Source organism: Delphinus delphis, chromosome 14 (assembly GCF_949987515.2).
Source record: "Delphinus delphis chromosome 14, mDelDel1.2, whole genome shotgun sequence".
In the NCBI taxonomy this organism is placed as follows: Eukaryota; Metazoa; Chordata; class Mammalia; order Artiodactyla; family Delphinidae; genus Delphinus; species Delphinus delphis.
Genome location: NC_082696.1, coordinates 29865803 through 29884839, shown reverse-complemented (window position 1 = coordinate 29884839; position 19037 = coordinate 29865803). Strand labels below are relative to the sequence as shown.

At 39.8% G+C, this 19037-nt stretch overlaps 1 pseudogene; it reads left to right on the top strand.

Annotated features, from left to right (window-relative positions):
- Positions 1 to 16968, top strand: part of LOC132436913 (ADP-ribosylhydrolase ARH3 pseudogene) — a 105714-nt pseudogene extending 88746 nt beyond the window's left edge.
- The last annotated feature ends 2069 nt before the right edge of the window (positions 16969 to 19037 follow it).

The following is a 19037-nucleotide window of genomic DNA, read 5'->3' as shown; positions in this document are numbered from 1 at the left end:
TAAAAAAGCACTCAGATAAAGTGTATTAAAAAAAGATACAGAGTCTAAGGAATGTACATTCCATAAAGTACTACTATGATGAAATAAGAAAGTACTACTTTAAGAAAATTTTGAGCATGTGCTAGACATTGTTCTAATATCTTTCCATGAGTTAAGACGTTTAATTCTCCCACTGACTGATCTATGAGGTAGTCACTAATATTATCTTTATCTATTGAGGAGGAAACCGAGGCATAAAGAACTCAGCTCGTTTGCTCCAACAACAAGAGAATGGCATAGACAGGAATAAATCATAGGCAGTTTGGCTCTAAAGTTTGGGTTTTGTGCCAGCTTTGTGTAAGATGCAAATAAGAATGGGTTAAATTTCCTAACTTCCAGAAATGTATGCTGCTTAAACAGAATTTTTAGTTAACAATATTTTATTTGAAATGTTTAAGAGAAATAAGCTTCATAAAATGGATAATTGAATGCTAAATGTTCTATTATCTTGCTTGATGTTTTTACCATACAATATATAGTGGGACTGACATGATAACATCAACTCAAAAGTTAACATGTTTGACTTTCTCTGCACAGAGTTTTATAATATCATTTAAAAACTCAATTTGGTGTCTACTTTCCATGTCTAAATAGTGTGAACAATAAATGTCTATATTTCATCTCAACCAAAAATAGTACTCATAGAAACACAATTTAAAGAGACAAAAATCTATTCTTACTTTGATCTTTCCAGAGCAATAAGTTGTTTGCCCTTTCTTTCTTTCTTTCCTTTTCTTTCTCTCTCTCTCTCTTTCTTTTTCTGGACTACAGTGTTAATCCGATTGAAAGTCGTCAACCTCAAATTAGGTTTTTAAATTCCCCAGATAAAAAATTAAGAAATTCCTATTTCTTTATTATCTTAGAAAAAAAGGGTAGCTATTAAGTAGAAATTGGAAAGAAAATCAGACCCTAAAGAAACTCTTCAGTTAGCTGTCCCAAAGGAAAAGGAATATTTAAGACACCAGCAATCGGGTTGGGCATTTGAGTCCTCTGTTTATGTGCCAATAAAAGGACTAGGTTGGCATTCTTTTAAATGAAGTTTTATTTTATTATTATTATTTTTCTGGCTGCACCACATGGCATCTTAGTTCCTGGACCAAGGATCGAACCCGTGGCCCCTGCAGTGGAAGCGTGGAGTCCTAACCACTGGACCGCCAGGGAATTACCTTGGTTGGCATTCTTAATAACCACACACCCCTACTTATTGAAAATACATTTTCCTGTTTGGAGCCATGTGGTTGAGAGGGAAGGATTGAGAAGGTAGCAAAAATTTTGTTTTTAGGATGCACTATTTGGAAGTACTGTGTTCTTGGGCCCTCTTCACAGACATTTCTCGATCCATTTATATTCTATTTACAAAGACACAAAGTCCTTTTTGGACATGCTCCCACCTCTCTACTCCACAACACACAAATTGTTTAAGAGTGTACGTGAACAATGGCAGAATATGGCATTTCTTTCTTTCTTCTTTATGTTTCTCAGAATATATATGGTGGTATTTACATGTGTGTGGAGCAGGTCTTCAGGCATCTCTGTAAAGGTCAATACAAAGGGGTTGAAATTGCCCCTGGACAGTCCATGCAAGATGCCCTTTTAGGTACCTTGCCGTTCATGAGTTTTACCTGGCTAAAGCTTTTCCCAGGAGTGGACCTGGGCTTAGCATGTAGGTCAACAGAAAATCCGCCATTTAATCAGCTGGAGCCCTATCCAGCAGGCGTTGAACTTAACAATTCTCCCATGGAGAGTACACACAGCTGGTGCCAAAAGACCAAGGGTGGCTCCAAACAAGGCCAGGGTTGCCTGCTCATTTGCACCGTGATGAAGAGTCGAGGAATAAATCACTTCTTCTCTCACTCCAAGCTGCCGCCTACTGCAACGCCTCCCACAACAGTGATAACAACACCCACCACCAGAGCAGCAGCACCGGCGGAAAGGTGCACACCCCTAGTCTCTCCTTGCGTTTATCGCTGCCTCCCCTTTTCCTCTCCAGCTGCCCAATTCTTATCATAGATTTTTGTCTCAAGAAACAATATTTGGAGACTAACACCCAAAGGATATGCATTTTATCCATGTCTTCAATTTTTCTAACATTTGCCAGTCTACCAGACAGTTGTATACTTTACCAAATTATTTTGTCACCCAGTGGAATTTACTGAACTGTATTTGGCATCATGCCCTCAGTAAGCACTGAGGCAGGTGAGGAGAAGCATTCATAAGAAATGATTGTAGTCTTCTTTTCTTTTAATTAAAATTTTTAAATTTTATTTTATCTTTGGCTGCGTGGAGTCTTTGTTGCTCTGCGTGGGCTTTCTCTGGTTGTGGTGAGTGGGGGCTACTCTTCGTTGCGGTGCACAGGCTTCTCATTGCAGTGGCTTCTCTTGTCATGGAACACGGGCTCTAGGCATGAGGGCTTCAGTAGTTGTGGCACACAGGGTTAGTTGCTCCAAGGCATGTGGGATCTTCTCGGACCAGGGCTCGAACCCGTGTCCCCTGCATTGGCAGACCGATTCTTATCCATTGTGCCACCAGGGAGGTCCCTGTAGTCTTTATTGAATCAATGTTCTTAAGTGTGTTGTTTATCAGTGTCTTCTTTATGAGTCCCCAAAGAGATATTTCTGTTAAGCCTAGGCCAGGGAAGGCTGTCCTCCTGAGCAACTCGTATATTTCTATCTTACGGACAGGAGGCATCTTATGACTGCTAACTCAACAAATATTCAAGTAAACAAAATCTTAAGATCGTAGCAAGAATATGCAACTTTCATGTTGCTGCCAATTATTTTGTCAAACAAATGAGCTCCAATTCATTTGAAATAAAGCTGTTCTATCACTGATCATGAAACATGCCAAAGTCTTTAAATGCTGTGGGGAAAATTGTCTGGGTTTTGGCATTTCCATTCATGAGAGATATCTATGCTTCCAGGTAGATAAGAATGGTGATGATGATGATTTTTTTTTTAGGAGATTTTGTTTTTTCCTTTTTTAATCTACTCATATGATTTCAAGGATTTTTGCTTTTGGTTAATTAGTAAGAAATTGGAGGTACTGAGGAGGTAAATGGTAATTTAGAAATTCTGTTGTGCTAAGGCAGAGAAATTTATCAAAGTAAAGAAAGAAAATAAATCCCAGGGACTACCAGGCTCCAGAGATTCTACCATAGTATTGAAATTTTAATTGGCTGATTTACTTTATATCAATTTCATTTGAATCAAAAAGGCATAGGCTTTAAATTGGGAAAGACTGGACTTTGAAAAATAAAGAACAAAAGACTTGAAAAATTAGGGACAAAAATTAACCTCAGTACCCATGGAATAGTGGTCCTGGATCAGCAGCCTCAGCATCACCATCACCTATGGACTTGTAAGAAATGCAGATTCATCTAAGACAATACAAACTCTGGGAGAGGGGCCAATAATCTTCTTAGTACGGCCTGCCGGTGATTCTGATGCTCGATATAAAAGTTGGAGAACCGCTGCCCTAGAACAAATCTAAAATTACCCTATGATGATGGTAATGAGTCAAACATTCTCTCACCCAGAATGATTATTCATAGGCCTGATCTCTCAGAAGGAATTGTTCCAGGCTATGGTATAAAAAAATACCACTTAGGGAAGTTTATAGCAATACAATCCTACCTCAAGAAACAAGAAAAATATCAAATAAACAACCGAAACTTACACCTAAGCAATTAGGGAAAGAAGAACAAAAAAACCCCAAAGTTAGCAGAAGGAAAGAAATCATAAAGATCAGATCAGAAACAAATGAAAAAGAAATGAAGGAAACAATAGCAAAGATCAATAAAACTAAAAGCTGGTTCTTTGAGAAGGTAAACAAAATTGATAAACCATTAGCCAGACTCATCAAGAAAAAAAAGGGAGAAGACTCAAATCAACAGAATTAGAAATGAAAAAGGAGAAGTAACAACTGACCCTGCAGAAATACAAAGAATCATGAGGGATTACTACAAGCAACTATATGCCAATAAAATGGACAACCTGGAAGAAATGGACACATTCTTAGAAAAGCACAACCTTCCGAGACTGAACCAGGAAGAAATAGAAAATATGAACAGGCCAATCACAAGTAACGAAATTGAAACTGTGATTAAAAATATTCCAACTAACAAAAGCCCAGGACCAGATGGCTTCACAGGTGAATTCTATCAAACATTTAGAGAAGAGCTAACACCTATCTTTCTCAAACTCTTCCAAAATATAACAGAGGGAGGAACACTCCCAAACTCATTCTACGAGGTCACCATCACTCTGATACCAAAACCAGACAAAGATGTCACAGGAAAAGAGAATGACAGGCTAATATCACCGTTGAACATAGATGCAAAAATCCTCAAAAAATATGAGCAAACAGAATCCTACAGCGTATTAAAAGGATCATACACCATGATCAAGTGGGGTTTATCCCAGGAATGCAAGGCTTCTTCAATTTACACAAATCAATCAATGTGATACACCATATTAACAAACTGAAGGATAAAAACCATGGGATAATCTCAATAGATGCAGAAAAAGCTTTCGACAAAATTCAACACCAATTTATGATAAAAGCTCTCCAGAAAGTAGACATAGAGGGAACTTACCTCAACATAATGAAGGCCATATATGATACACCCACAGCCAACATCATTCTCAATGGTGAAAAATTGAAACCATTTCCTCTAAAATCAGGAACAAGACATGGATGCCCACTCTCACCACCATTATTCAACATAGTTTTAGACCACAGCAATCAGAGAAGAAAAAGAAATAAAAGGAATCCAAATCTGAAAAGAAGTAAAACTGTCACTGTTTGCAGATGACATGATACTATACATAGAGAATCCTAAAGATGCTACCAGAAAACTACTAGAGTTAATAAATGAATTTGGTAAAGTAGCAGGATACAAAATTAATGCACAGAAATCTCTTGCATTCCTATACACTAATGATGAAAATTCTGAAAGAGAAATTAAGGAAACATTCCCATTTACCACTGCAACAAAAAGAATAAAATACTTAGGAGTAAACCTACCTAAGGAGACAAAAAACCTGTATGCAGAAAACTATAAGACACTGATTAAAGAAATTAAAGATGATACCAACAGATGGAGAGATATACCATGTTCTTGGATTGAAAGAATTAACATTGTGAAAATGACTATACTACCCAAAGCAATCTACAGATTCAATGCAATCCCTATCAAACTACCAATGACATTTTTCACAGAACTAGAACAAAAAAATTTCACAATTTGTATGGAAACATAAAAGACCTTGAATAGCCAAAGCAATTTTGAGAAAGAAAAATGGAGCTGGAGGAATCAGGCTCCCTGGCTTCAGACTATACTACAAAGCTACAGTAATCAAGACAGTATTATACTGGCACAAAAACAGAAATATAGATCAATGGAACAGGATAGAAAGCCCAGAGATAAACCCACACACATATGGTCACCTTATCTTTGATAAAGGAGGCAAAAATATACATTGGAGAAAAGACATCCTCTTCAATAAGTGGTGCTGGGAAAACTGGACAGCTACATGTAAAAGAATAAAATTAGAACACTTCCTAACACCATACACAAAAATAAACTCAAAATGGATTAAAGACCTAAATGTAAGGCCAGACAGTATAAAACTCTTAGAGGAAAAAATAGGCAGAATGCTCCATGACATAAACCACAGCAAGATCCTTTTTGCCCCACCTCCTAGAGAAATGGAAATAAAAACAAAAATAAACAAACAGGACCTAATGAAACTTAAAAGCTTTTGCACAGCAAAGGAAACCATAAACAATACAAAAAGACAGCCTTCAGAATGGGAGAAAATATTTGCCAACGAAGCAACTGACAAAGGATTAATCTCCAAAATACACAAGGAGCTCATGCAGCTCAGTATCAAAAAAGCAAACGACCCAATCCAAAAATGGCAAAAGACCTACACAGACATTTCTCCAAAGAAGATATACAGATTGCCAACAAACACATGAAAGAATGCTCAACATCACTAATCATTAGAGAAATGCAAATCAAAACTACAATGAGGTATCACCTCACACCGGTCAGAATGGCCATCATCAAAAAATCTACAAACAATAAATGCTGGAGAGGGTGTGGAGAAAAGGGAACTGTCTTGCACTCTTGGTGAGAATGTAAATTGATACAGTCACTATGGAGAACAGTATGGAGGTTCCTTAAAAAACTAAAAATAGAACTACCATATGACACAGCAATTCCACTATTGGGCATATATCCTGAGAAAACCATAATTCAAAAAGACACATGTACCACAATGTTCATTGCAGCACTCTTTACAATAGCCAGGACATGGAAGCAACCTAAGTGTCCATCAACAGATGAATGGATAAAGAAGATGTGGCGCATATATACAATGGAATATTATTCAGCCATAAAAGGAAATGAAATTGAGTTATTTGTAGTGAGGTGGATGGACCTAGAGTCTGTCATACAGAATGAAGTAAGTCAGAAAGAGAAAAACAATTACCGTATGCTAACACATATATAGGGAATCTATAAAAAAATGGTTCTGATGAACCTAGCGGCAGGACAGGAATAAAGACGCAGATGTAGAGAATGGACTTGAGGATATGGGGAGGAGGAAGTGTAAGCTGGGATGAAGTGAGAGAGTGGCATAGACATATATACACTACCAAATGTAAAATAGATAGCTAGTGGGAAGTAGCTGCATAGCACAGGGAGATCAGCTTGGTGCTTTGTGACCCCCTAGAAGGGTGGGATAGGGAGGGTGGGAGGGAGTCGCAAGAGGGAGGGGGTATTGGGATATATGTATACATAGAGCTGATTCACTATGTTATACAGCAGAAACTAACACAACATAGTAAAGCAATTATACTCCAATCAGGATGTTAAAAAAAAAAATTACCACGGACTTCCCTGGTGGTCCAGTGGTTAAGACTTTGCTTTCCAATGCAGGGGGTGAGGCTCTATCCTTGGTCGGGGAGCTAAGACCCACATGCCTTATGGCCAAAAAACCAGAACATAAAACAGAAGCTGAATTGTAACAAATTTAATAAAGACTTTAAAAAATGGTCCACATCAAAAAAAATCTAAAATAATAAAAATAAACAAACAAAAAAAGCATGAAATCATTGTACAAATCTTCCAGCCTCCCCAGCCCCAAGGAAAATATTTCTCAGAGCATCTTCAGGGCAACTGAGCCCCAGTTTTCTACCGGGGTTATTTGACTATTTGCAAACTTCACTGACATTTCTCCCATCTCACGTCTCTGATTTTCTCATGTAAGTTTCCTGGCCTCACTTTCCCAAATAAACTAGCTGTACCCAAATCTGAGTCACAAGGTCTGCTTTTCAGGAAGTAAGCTGGAAATCAAAAAGGCAATGCTGGGCTTCCCTGGTGGTGCAGTGGTTGAGAGTCCGCCTGCCGATGCAAAGGACACGGGTTTGTGCCCCCGTCCGGGAGGATCCCACGTGCCACGGAGCGGCTGCGCCCGTGAGCCATGGCCGCTGAGCCTGCGCGTCCGGAGCCTGCACTCTGCAATGGGAGACGCCACAACAGTGGCCCGCGTACCGCAAAAAAAAAAAAAGAATGCTGTAAACAACAAACACATTTAATGAGACATAAGTTAAAAAGAAATGTTAAAAAAAAATACTAGATGAAGGATCACTGATCAATTTATATATTCCCCTGCATTACAAGGTATTGATTCAAACAGAGAAGTTATACAAATTTTATGAATCATCAATACATTTATCTCCATATGGTACTTTTTCTTCAAAGAGGGAACAGTTTGCTATGATCTGGTGAGCTTTTCAGTGCGTATATATTAGCTGTGGCTGAACTGTCACGCCCAGAGGTCTCCTGGGGGAAAGGTCAGACCTTGTGATTTAGAATTGCTGAGCAGCACCTCTAGAAACATGGAGTATTCATAAAAATGGAAGTTAGTCATACAATACTTATTAATTCTGTCTTTTGCTAGTTTTTTTTTTTTTTTTTTTGCGATACGCGGGCCTCTCACTGTTGTGGCCTCTCCCATTGTGGAGCACAGGCTCCGGACGTGCAGGTTCAGCAGCCATGGCTCATGGGGCATAGCCGCTCTACGGCACGTGGGATCTTCCCGGACCGGGGCACGAACCCGTGTCCCCAGCAACGGCAGGCGGACTCTCAACCACTGCGCCACCAGGGAAGCCCTGTCTTTTGCTAGTTTTGAAATTATGAAAATCATAATGTTCATTCTATAAAATAAAAACAAACATTATAATATTTTTTCAAAGGAATATTAAAGCCTCTTATAGTTCCCATCACTTCTCGCCATCTTGCCAAAGTCCTGCTTACTTATTTATTCTTCAGAGGTAGTTACTGTGAAGTTTGGGGGTCTAGTAGCTTTCTAGAATTTTTCCAGCCTATGGAAATGTAAAAATATAACATTTTTTAGCACGAATTAAAATATATATCCTATTTTGCTACTTGTTTTTTTTCCATTAAATTATATTGTGGGACAAGTTTCTGTAGCTAGAATTTTCAGAAAATATAATTATGAAGAATCAGTCAATGTACAAGGTACGGTAGCTCAAGTTGCTATGTTATGAGAGGATCAAATTATTTGCTCTCTGTAGGTCTATAGTGTGGTTAGGAAAAAAGCACTAATGTTAGTGAATCAGAACAATTAAGAGCTGAATTGCCAGGGATGACTTATGTGTGGTTTGGTAATGAAGACATGTGAGATATATCAGTTAGGCTTGATTGCCAAAAAGTTGTTTATATAAGAAGAGGCAGTCAAAATGCAAAGAATCAGGACAAGTAAAACAGAAGTGATGGTGGGATGGTCCTAAATGTTGCAACTTTTCACAAGCAGGAGTAAAGTCATAATAATAAGAATGGCAGAACTGAACGAGGCATCTGGAAGGATAAATTAAAAGACTGGTCTGAGGCTTCCCTGGTGGCGCAGTGGTTGAGAGTCCGCCTGCCGATGCAGGGGACACGGGTTCGTGTCCCGGTCCGGGAAGATCCCACATGCCGCGGAGCGGCTGGGCCCGTGAGCCATGGCCACTGAGCCTGCGCGTCCGGAGCCTGTGCTCCGCTCTGCAACGGGAGAGGCCACGACAGTGAGAGGCCCGCGTACCACAAAAAAACAAAACAAAACAAAAGACTGGTCTGGAGGGAAGGCGATTGTTTGGGATTAGTGGGAAACCCATTGGATTAGTGGGAGAGTGGTAGTACATTTGACAAGAAGGCAGATGAATTTAGACTTGAATTTAAATGTTTAAATAAAATATTTAAATAAAAAGAAAAATGAAGACATTATGTAATATGGCCAAGAAGGAATATCTTTCCTTTTCACACTTATCTAATAGATACCTCAGCTTTTTGAAAAGCAAACACACATACACACACAGAGCCCTTCCTTTTCAAGCAGTTTCGTAAGAAGAGTAATTTTTAACAGTATCTAGTTTTGTAGGATGCATATTTCAGTAATTAATATTTAAATTTGAACTAGCATGATTTTATTATGTGATAATCGAGAAACTCAGCTATTGATTTGCATAAGAGTTAACCCCAGGGGACTAGATGTATGGATTTAGAAACTATTTCGGGTATGTGTTGAAGTATAATTTGTATCTATATTTTTTCTAATAAGATGGTTCATTCTGAACCACAATCAACTCACCACTTGTCACTCATTAACTACTGTTCATGGTAGTAGTTTTATTTTAAAAATATACAAATGGAATAAGGCATATGTTTGGTAATTTTCCAAGACGAAACTTTTTCTGGCAAAATTATATATGTATATATAGTTTTCCTTTGGCCCACAGGATTCCTGAACATTATGGCATCAAAGTATAATCATCGTTGTCTAAGATTCCAGCACTGGATAAGCAGTGTTAGCTGGTTTTGAAACTGACTGAACAGTTAGCAAGATTTGTTTACTTCTGCTTCTCAGATGAAGATCAAATGAACAAATTCCAAGCAAATGGTATAATAGAAGGAGACAAGAGAAAATGAGTAACAATATTCTGCTGCTGACCTTTCCCCCTGTATTAAGATGTGATGTTCAAGGATAAATATGATTTTCCCAAGGAAAGCAGCAGAATGTTATGGTGTTACAAATGTGTATTTTTATGCCCTTCAGCCTTGTATAATGTGGTTGATTATCTTCATAAGAGAAGACAGCACCACACTCTTCATAGGAGAAGACAGAACCTCTCCAGGCTTTATATAATAATAAAAGATGTTGGGTGTGTTTTGTTTATTCCCTTTCTAAGTACTATACAAGTTTAAATACGTGATTTGTTTAAAAAAATTCTGAAAGGATGAATTAAATCATTTTCAATAGGATGGAAACATCTTAAAGGCAGAAATTTGGAAAAAGCCAAAGATAGCCTCAATCTACACATACTGCCCAATCTACCTCAGCCTTGTTTTTCAAAATCCAGCTTGTATTTTAGGATTTAAAAGTATTATACCTAAAACTTTCCTCTCTCCCTCTTTCCCATGTTTCTTCCCTTTTTTTTTTTTTTTTTTTTTTCAAGCTTTACGCTGTTGAGAATTTGGTCTACAAATCTGGGGCAGTTTATGGGCACCATTTGTTTTGGTCTACTAATCTTTCCCAGGCTCTCCCTATTTTTAAGACACATTCTAATTTGGAGTCACATGGATCACTTATAAGGAAATGCCTTTTTGTAATCCACTTGCCCCTGCATATATTTTTATTCGTAATATTTACACAGCTAATTTGACCAGAGGAGAAACTGCTCTTGGAACATGAGTGATTTCTGCACAGAGAACAAATTTAGTTCCAATCAAGATCTCCGTGATTAGGAACGGGTGTGCAGGGTAATTTGGAATTCAGGGCAGCTACCAAGGCAGCACACACATAGATTTTTAGAGGTAGTGGTGAACTGTTGAAAAGAAACTGGCTAAGATTTGAGCATCATTTGAAGTGGAAAAAGAAAAATAGCTTGTTTTTGGGCTTCCTGCCATTTTCTTCCTTTGGTAACTGAAGTTGTTTTTTTTTTTTTTTCTGTTTTGGGAAAAAAGTGAGGCACTGAGGACTCTAATCATAACAAAAAATTGTTCCTCTATAAGCAAGGGATATCTGTCCAGTACACCTCAGAAAAATCAGATATAGGAGATTATAGATGGACTCATTGCTAGGATTAGAATAAGATGAATAGAAGATTACAGTGTTCTCTAATCCAACATGTTTGATACTGGGTTGTTTAGAATTGTTTTGGCTGCAAGTAATACAAACCTGACATAAACTGGTTTCAGATAAAAGAAAATTATAATATTACATCCTAGAAATTCCAGAAGTAAGTGAGACTTCAGGTCTGGCTAGTTTAGTAACTTGGAGACGGCATTGGGACCAGAGTTCTTTGCACTGTCACACTCTGCCTGGGACCATCCAGGCTGTTTCCTCTCCTGGGTGTGAGAGAACAGCCAGGGGTAGTCAGAACTATCCCTTCCTGGGTCACTTCCAGTGGTAGAGAGACAAAAATAATCCTCTCTTTCAAACAGGGTAAGGATCTTTCCCTTCAGTCTGGCTACACTTCTGACTCCATAGGAACAGTCAGGAGAAAGTCACGTGCTCAGGGACTCAGAGTAGTTGAGATCTACCCTAGGAGCTGGGCCGAGTCTCAGCTCCTGTTTTGTTCATTGCAGTATGGAAATACTATTTGTTTGCTGCCATTTGTGGAAAATATTTTTGTGTGCCACAACTTAAATTTTATTCTTATTGGAGAGAATGAAGTTAGTACTTTTACAGTATAGGATTGGGAGCGGGGAACAAAGAATAAAAGTAATAGAACTATATGATATATAAATTGATTTGTGGGGTTCATCTGGGAAGCTAACCTCCTTTAAAAGTACCGCTTCCGTGGAATAATGCATTCTAAATTAAAAAAAAAAATCAACTTCCAATTGAGTAGGCTGTGTTTATTCCCTATATTTAACACAGAGGCTGGCATGGGAATAGGTGATCAATAAATATATGTTGAAAACATGTATGACTTTGGGAATACAACCCATTTTTAAATTAAGAATGGCTGTCTGGGGGGCTTCCCTGGTGGCGCAGTGGTTGAGAGTCCGCCTGCTGCTGCAGGGGACACGGGTTCGTGCCCTGGTCCGGGAAGATCCCACATGCCGTGGAGCGGCTGGGCCCGTGAGCCATGGCCGCTGAGCCTGCGCGGCCAGAGCCTGTGCTCCGCAATGGGAGAGGCCTGCGTACCGCAAAAAAAAAAAAAAAAGAATGGCTGTCTGCAACTCAACCCCTCTTTCAAGGAACTTTCATTGGGAGGTACGGCATATATAAGAATGTATTAGTGATCAATAGAAGGAAGAGTATAATTAAACACTAAATCGAATACTACCAAGAACTCCAAGTATACAGTGTAGCCATTGAGATCTAAGAGCAACAAGGGACAAAGATAGAAATTATTGGCAGAATATGTATTTTTTGGAAGTTAAGTGAATGTTGGACCTGAAAAAAAATAAAAGGGACAATCAATATTTTATAGTATTTTAAAAACTATAACTTAATAAACTGAAATTTAGAAGAATTCTCACCCTATGTTTGGTAGTTAGGTTCTGTAGCTACAGGTGTATGCTAAAAGTATCAATAATAATTTCTTAAATCAAACTGGTATTGTTAACATGTGGTCAAATACTTTTTCAGCCATGTGATTGCAATATGTGTTAGAATTTCATCAGCATTAATTTTAAGAAAAATATTTTTCAGTTTGAAGAACTCACATCGTCAAGGACAATGTCCTAGATGTACTTTCTTTCTTTAGAGCATAGCAAGACCTCGTCATGTTGGAGTAGGTCATTGCCGTGGAGTAATGAATTGAGGAACCTAGGAAACCTCTCTTGCCTCAAAATATCTCTTCTATTCTACTGTCTCCCTAGCACAATGTCACCACCAAATAGTCATTCCTTTGAGTCAGCCTATGTGCTCTTTTGAAAAGCTAGTCATTCATCCCTTAATATAAAAATAGCCCTAATATATTCTTCCCTCTCTATAATTAAACCTGGTCACTGGGGGAATTCATTAACACATTACTGTTGATTGACACCTGCCATGAACTGGACATTATGTAAATCTCTTGGTTACAAAGATAGATGTAAGCAGTCTCTCTTTGCTTTTTTTTTAGAAGCCCATCATTTAGTTAAAAGGCAAGCTTAAACACTGTGATGTGATGGGAGGTGTTGCAGGGACGGCAGTGCTGATACACATAATAGGGAGGAAGGAGTGACTGTTGTGTGAGGATTTGGAAGTGTAGCATAAGGCAGCTGACGAAAAGAAGGCTCTGAATTTTGGTGGGATGAAATTTCTAGGATAAGGAATAGGGACTGATGTGGCAAGATGAAGTAAAGATAGCACAGGTCGTATCTTAATTATTTAAAAATAATTTTATACGTGAAACCTTTTATTAAAACCATCTCTTAAATTGAGACCTTCGTGTAACATTTGTTTTAAATTTAGAATCAAGATTGTAGTCAAACGGGGGCCGGTCCTCGCGGATGGCGGCGGCAGCGGTGATGACGGCGGCGGCCCGCTCCCTCTGCCGCTTCCAAGACTGCCTGGCGGGCGCGCTGCTCGGGGACTGCGTGGGCGTGGGCGCCGTCGACGAGGCGCGCAACACCGCCGACCTGACTTCAGTCTCGCGTCAGGTCCAGGATCTGGAGCCGGACCCCGGCTTGTCGGGGAGCGCGCGGCCAGAAGCACTCTGCTACACCGACGACACGGCCGGCCGGGGCCGGGCGCTGGTGCAGTCTCTGCTGGCCAAGGGGGCCTTCGACGAGGTGGACACGGCTCACCGGTTTGCTCAGGAGTACAAGAAAGACCCTGACGGGGTTATGGTGCTGGAGTGATCACCGTCTTCAGGAAGCTCCTGAGCCCCGAGTGCCGTGATGGCTGTGAGCCGTCCCGGCCCAGTTTAATGGCAAAGGCTCCAACGGCAACGGGGGCGCCATGCGGGGGGCCGGCATCTCCCCGGCCTATAACAGCGTCCAGGATGTGCAGAAGTTTGCCCGGCTCTCGGCCCAGCTGACACACGCCTCCTCCCTGGATTACAAGGGTGCCATCCTGCAGGCCCTGGCTGCGCACCTGGCTTTGCAGGGTGAGTCGTCCAGTGAGCACTTCCTTGAACAACTCCTGGCCCGTATGGAAGAGCTGGACAGTGACACCCAAGAAGTGTCAGGTGCCCGGGAGTTGGGCATGGAGGAGCTCGTACTCCAGCCGACTGAAGAAGATTGGGGAGCTTCTAGAGCAGAACGCAGTGACCAGAGAGGAGGTGGTGTCCAAGCTAGGGAGTGGCATCGCTGCCTTTGAATCTGTGCCCACCGCCATCTATTGCTTCCTGTGCTGCATGGAGCCTGACCCCGAGATCCCCTCTGCCTCCAGAGGACTCTCATCTATTCCATCTCACTTGGTGGGGACACAGACACCATTGCCACCATGGCCGGGGCCACTGCTGGTGCCTACTATGGCATGGAACAGGTGCCAGAGAGCTGGCAGCAAAGCTGTGAGGGCTATGAGGAGACTGATGTCCTGGCCCAGAGCCTGCACCGGGTCTTCCAGGAGAGTCTGTGAGGGCCACAGTTGCTGGGGCTCCGCCATACCCAGCAGGACCAACTACAGCTCCGATTGGAAACCCTGGGCTCCCTGCCTTGGTCTTCCTGCAGCGTGGCCGGAGTGCACCCTTGGGGCTGGGGACTCCTTTGGGGAGGTCACTGAACAGTGAGGGAGGGGCGGGTGCCTTCTGGTGCTGGGTTCCTGGCTTCTGCAGAGCCTCGGTGCTCCTGGCTCCTCTGTCAGACATAAGGGACCGGGGCCGGTTTTATTTTGGAGCAGTACTTGTGGCGTTTTCCTTTATTATCTAGGACATGGGATTTGGGGAGGTGGAAATGATCTGCAGCATCATTTCTCCTTGTTGGGATTTAACCAATTTGCCAGGAAGCCTGCCTTTGACTGCGCAGGGCCCCTGAGTGCCAGGTTTATATGCATCAGGAGGTGGACACGTGAATCTAGCTGATCTAGATGCACACCTGGCCCTTGGCTGTCATGGGTCTTGTTAACAGCTTCCAGACGAAGTCACAGAGCAATAAACAGTTTTTTAAATCCCACCCCCCCCCCAAAAAAAAAAGATTGTAGTCAATTAATAACCCTTGACAACAGAATGTGTTAAGACAAATATTACAAGATATGTCTGAATATTGTGGTGATGTCACTCTTGTTCTCCTTCATCTCCCAAATACATAACAGATGAAGGTAAAGTGACAGACATGTACACAAATGATGGTAATAACTGTAGGAGTTGAAGTTACTCATGACTGACAAACCGTCAGAACATTCCTTGCTTTTTTTCCAAATACTCCTCCTCAAGTCAGCAACAATTTCCTGTGCAAAATACCAGAACAATTTCTCCCAAGACTCTGGCTCACAGTCATCACCCAGACATTATTTCTAAATTATTGTAAATATTAATTTAGACCGTAAGTTCTGATGGTAAGATACATGAATGTGTATGTTGATTGGTCAATAAACCTGATTCACAGCACTATCATCAATCATAGGTTACATTTATGTGATTGTCAACCCATAAGAAACCACCATCCATGTCTGAAGCCTGAGCTGTAAGACTTACATCTCAAAGCACTTGCAGGGTTCCCAGTCCTCCCTTTAAGTATGAATCATGGGATCACAAGGTTTCTCAATCTTGGTACTTATTAACATTTTGAGCCAGATAATTTTTTTGCGGGGGTGAAGTGGACTTCCCTTAGCAACATCCCTCGCCACTACCCACTAGATGCCAGAAGACCACCCTCCCCCTGACCCCACCAAGTTGTGGCAACCAAAAATGTCTTCTGACATTGCCAAATATCGTCTGGGGGGCAGAATTGTTTCTGGCTGAGAACCACTGGGTTACATACCATACCAATAGTCACTCTTCAGTAATGTAATTGATATTGTTTATAGATATATTTTATAGGGCCATAATGTGTTGAAAGGAAGTCTACATATGACTCATTGAGAAAGAATGGCAGACCAACCAGATCAACACCCATGGCCAATAATACATCAGAACTCACTTGACCACAGATGACGGTATAGAACTCAATCAGGAGGCAGTGAAGTGGGAGGTGAACCACGTGGTGTGATACAACAGATTTCTTTCTGTGTGTGACTTATTTTCTGCTTTTAAAAGTAACACATGAGTCCGTTTTAAAAAAAAAAAAACATATATAGGAGTATGAAGAAGAAAACAAAAATTAGCCCTATTATCACCACCAGGAGACAATGGTTATTGTGGTAAATTATATATTTTTTCTAACGTTCACTGCTTTCCCATGTGATGTGCAGGGTCTTCTCTGAGAGAGATTATTCCTCTGGCCTCAGTGAAGCCAATCTTGTCCCTGGGGTTTGCTTTGGCCGATGAAATATGAGCTACTTCTAGGTACAATCTTTAAAATCATCACATGGTTTCTCCTTGGCCCTTTTCTCTCTGCCATGAGAAAAACAAAGTACTAAAGAAGGGATGTTCTTTAAGAATAAATAGTAGGACAAAGAGGACACATGAAGGAGAGCTATACTGACTCTCTGCTGGCATGAAATTTAACCTTTACTGTTTAAAAAAAAATTTTTTTTTTTAATGTGGACCTTTCTTTTAGTCTTTATTGAATTTGTTACAATATTGCTTCTGTTTTATGTTTTGGTTTTTTGGCTGCGAGGCATGTGGGATATTAGCTTCCTGACCAGTCATCGAATCTGCACCCCCTGCATTGGAAGGCTAAGTCTTAACCACTGGACCACCAGGGAAGTCCCACCTTTATTGTTACACCACTAAATTTTAGGATTATTTGTTACTGCAGCATAACCTCATAAAATCTAACTTATAGTATATTTTATTCTAGTCTTCTTATATACATATGTGTGAATAATGAATAAAATATAAATATATTATTTAAAATATGTACATTTCTATACAAATATATATTTATAATTGGGGTAATTTTTACTTTACATGTTTCTTTGTGATTTTTTTATCTCTTTGATAATTTTCAGGTATAATTATCCCTCTGTAACATGAATTTTGATAAATGCCTGGCATTCCATTGTACTAAGTCAACCCCCCCCTACGTTATTATACTTTTAGTTTATTTTCAATTAACACTTACATATAACATCCCCACACAGAAGTCTTTGGTGCATCTCTGATTATTTTCTTAGGATAAGTCAAGGAAGTGACATTGCTGGGTAAAGAGGGTGAACATTGGGAAGGCTTTTAGTAGAGATCAGAGTTGCTTACCATAATTATCACACTCATGGACTCCGTCCAGGGTGGATCAAGGTGTTATTTCTTCACATCCTCAGCAACACTGAAGATTGACATAAAATTCAAGAAGAAGAACTTTGAAAATGTCCAGGAGTAAAATACTATCTTTTTTTCAGTTTCTTTTCCTGACTTGCTAGTGAAATGATTTTTTTTTTTTGCATGTCATTTTAAATGTTCTGCCCCTTATTTCCAAGGTCAATAGGAAATAAGTTTATAAAACCTGATTTTCCTACTCAAGTAGGATGACTAACATGGATAGGACCAAGGGTCCAAATCAATAATGCAATAACGAGCTCCAAGTAATTTGGAACAATAAAATACAGTGGAAATGTCAGTATAGAAAAAAAATCATGTAAAGATGATTTTAAGTGGGCTTGAAAGGAATGAAAAGGCTGAGAAGCAAAGCTATATGTCACTCATTCATCCATTAATTCATTCAACAAGTGGCTAGAAAGAGCCAGGGATTATACAGATGTTGAGGACATGGTGTTGCGCAAGATAGACAGGCTTCCTGCCCGTACACAGCTTGCAGCCTAATGGCCAAAGACAAACAATTATACCACCAACAGCCATTCAACTTGATAACACCCTGATAGGATAAAGTCAGAACCAAGAGATTGGGTGGCAGGAGTTCCAAGAATGCCAGACGCCATCTTCAAAACGTTCCTGCGAGAGAACATGCCTTTTAGCAAGTGGCAGATTTAAGATTTGAATCCAAGTCTCCTTGATGCTCCAAGTCTGTATTTAGCCAAAGATTTGTACAGTATAAGTTAGGAGGGCAGTATATAAGATATGTAGAAAGAGCAAATATGTTGACAAAACAATATGACCTTACATTTCAGGTCCATATATGTGTATCTCTAGTCTAGAAAGTAGCATGTGTCTTAGTTCTTTACTGATACTGCTTTAACATTTCTCTATGATGGTTCTCTGTCATGATCATCACTTCCTCAATGATTTCCCATACGGGACATTGGGAAGTTGAGTTCTTTGACAAAAATTATAATTACCATATGTTTACATGCACAAATATATTTATTTCGTCTTCATGATTAAATGTTAGTTACCAAATCAGAAATGGATTTTTATAACAGGGATGGCTGTTCAGGTTTGTAAAGCAAGTTAAACCTGACAGTAAGGCATGTGCTTTAAATTTCCTTGGTTTGAGGCACTGTTTACTCTGGTGGCAGCGCTGTACGTAAGTCAAGCTTTCTTGCTTTCCCCCATAAACTGTTACATGGTAGAATGATTTCGGCCAACCCTGAAGGAAATATCTGAAAACAGCACATTTATTTTTGATTTAATACTGATGAGTTATGCCTCAAAGTTCCTCATTAGACTGTGTGGAAAAGCTTTCAAAATCTGGGAGAACATCGTAACCTGAGTCGCCAAAATTTAAACATTTTCTAGAGAGGAGACCATCATAATTTAAGTGTTACTTTGCAAAGTTGGCTCTTGTTTACCTAGCCCAGAGTCTCAATGTCTTCATTAGCTTATTTTAACTGTATCCTAAAGCAATGGTTCTCCAGATAATAAAAAATATATATTTTTATAATTTGTCACATTTTACATTTTAATTGATGGTGTTGATTAGTCTTGATGCTTGAGTCTTGGCTAAGCAGAAAAGGCATGTTTTATATGTATATATTTGTTTTCTTTATTTGTGT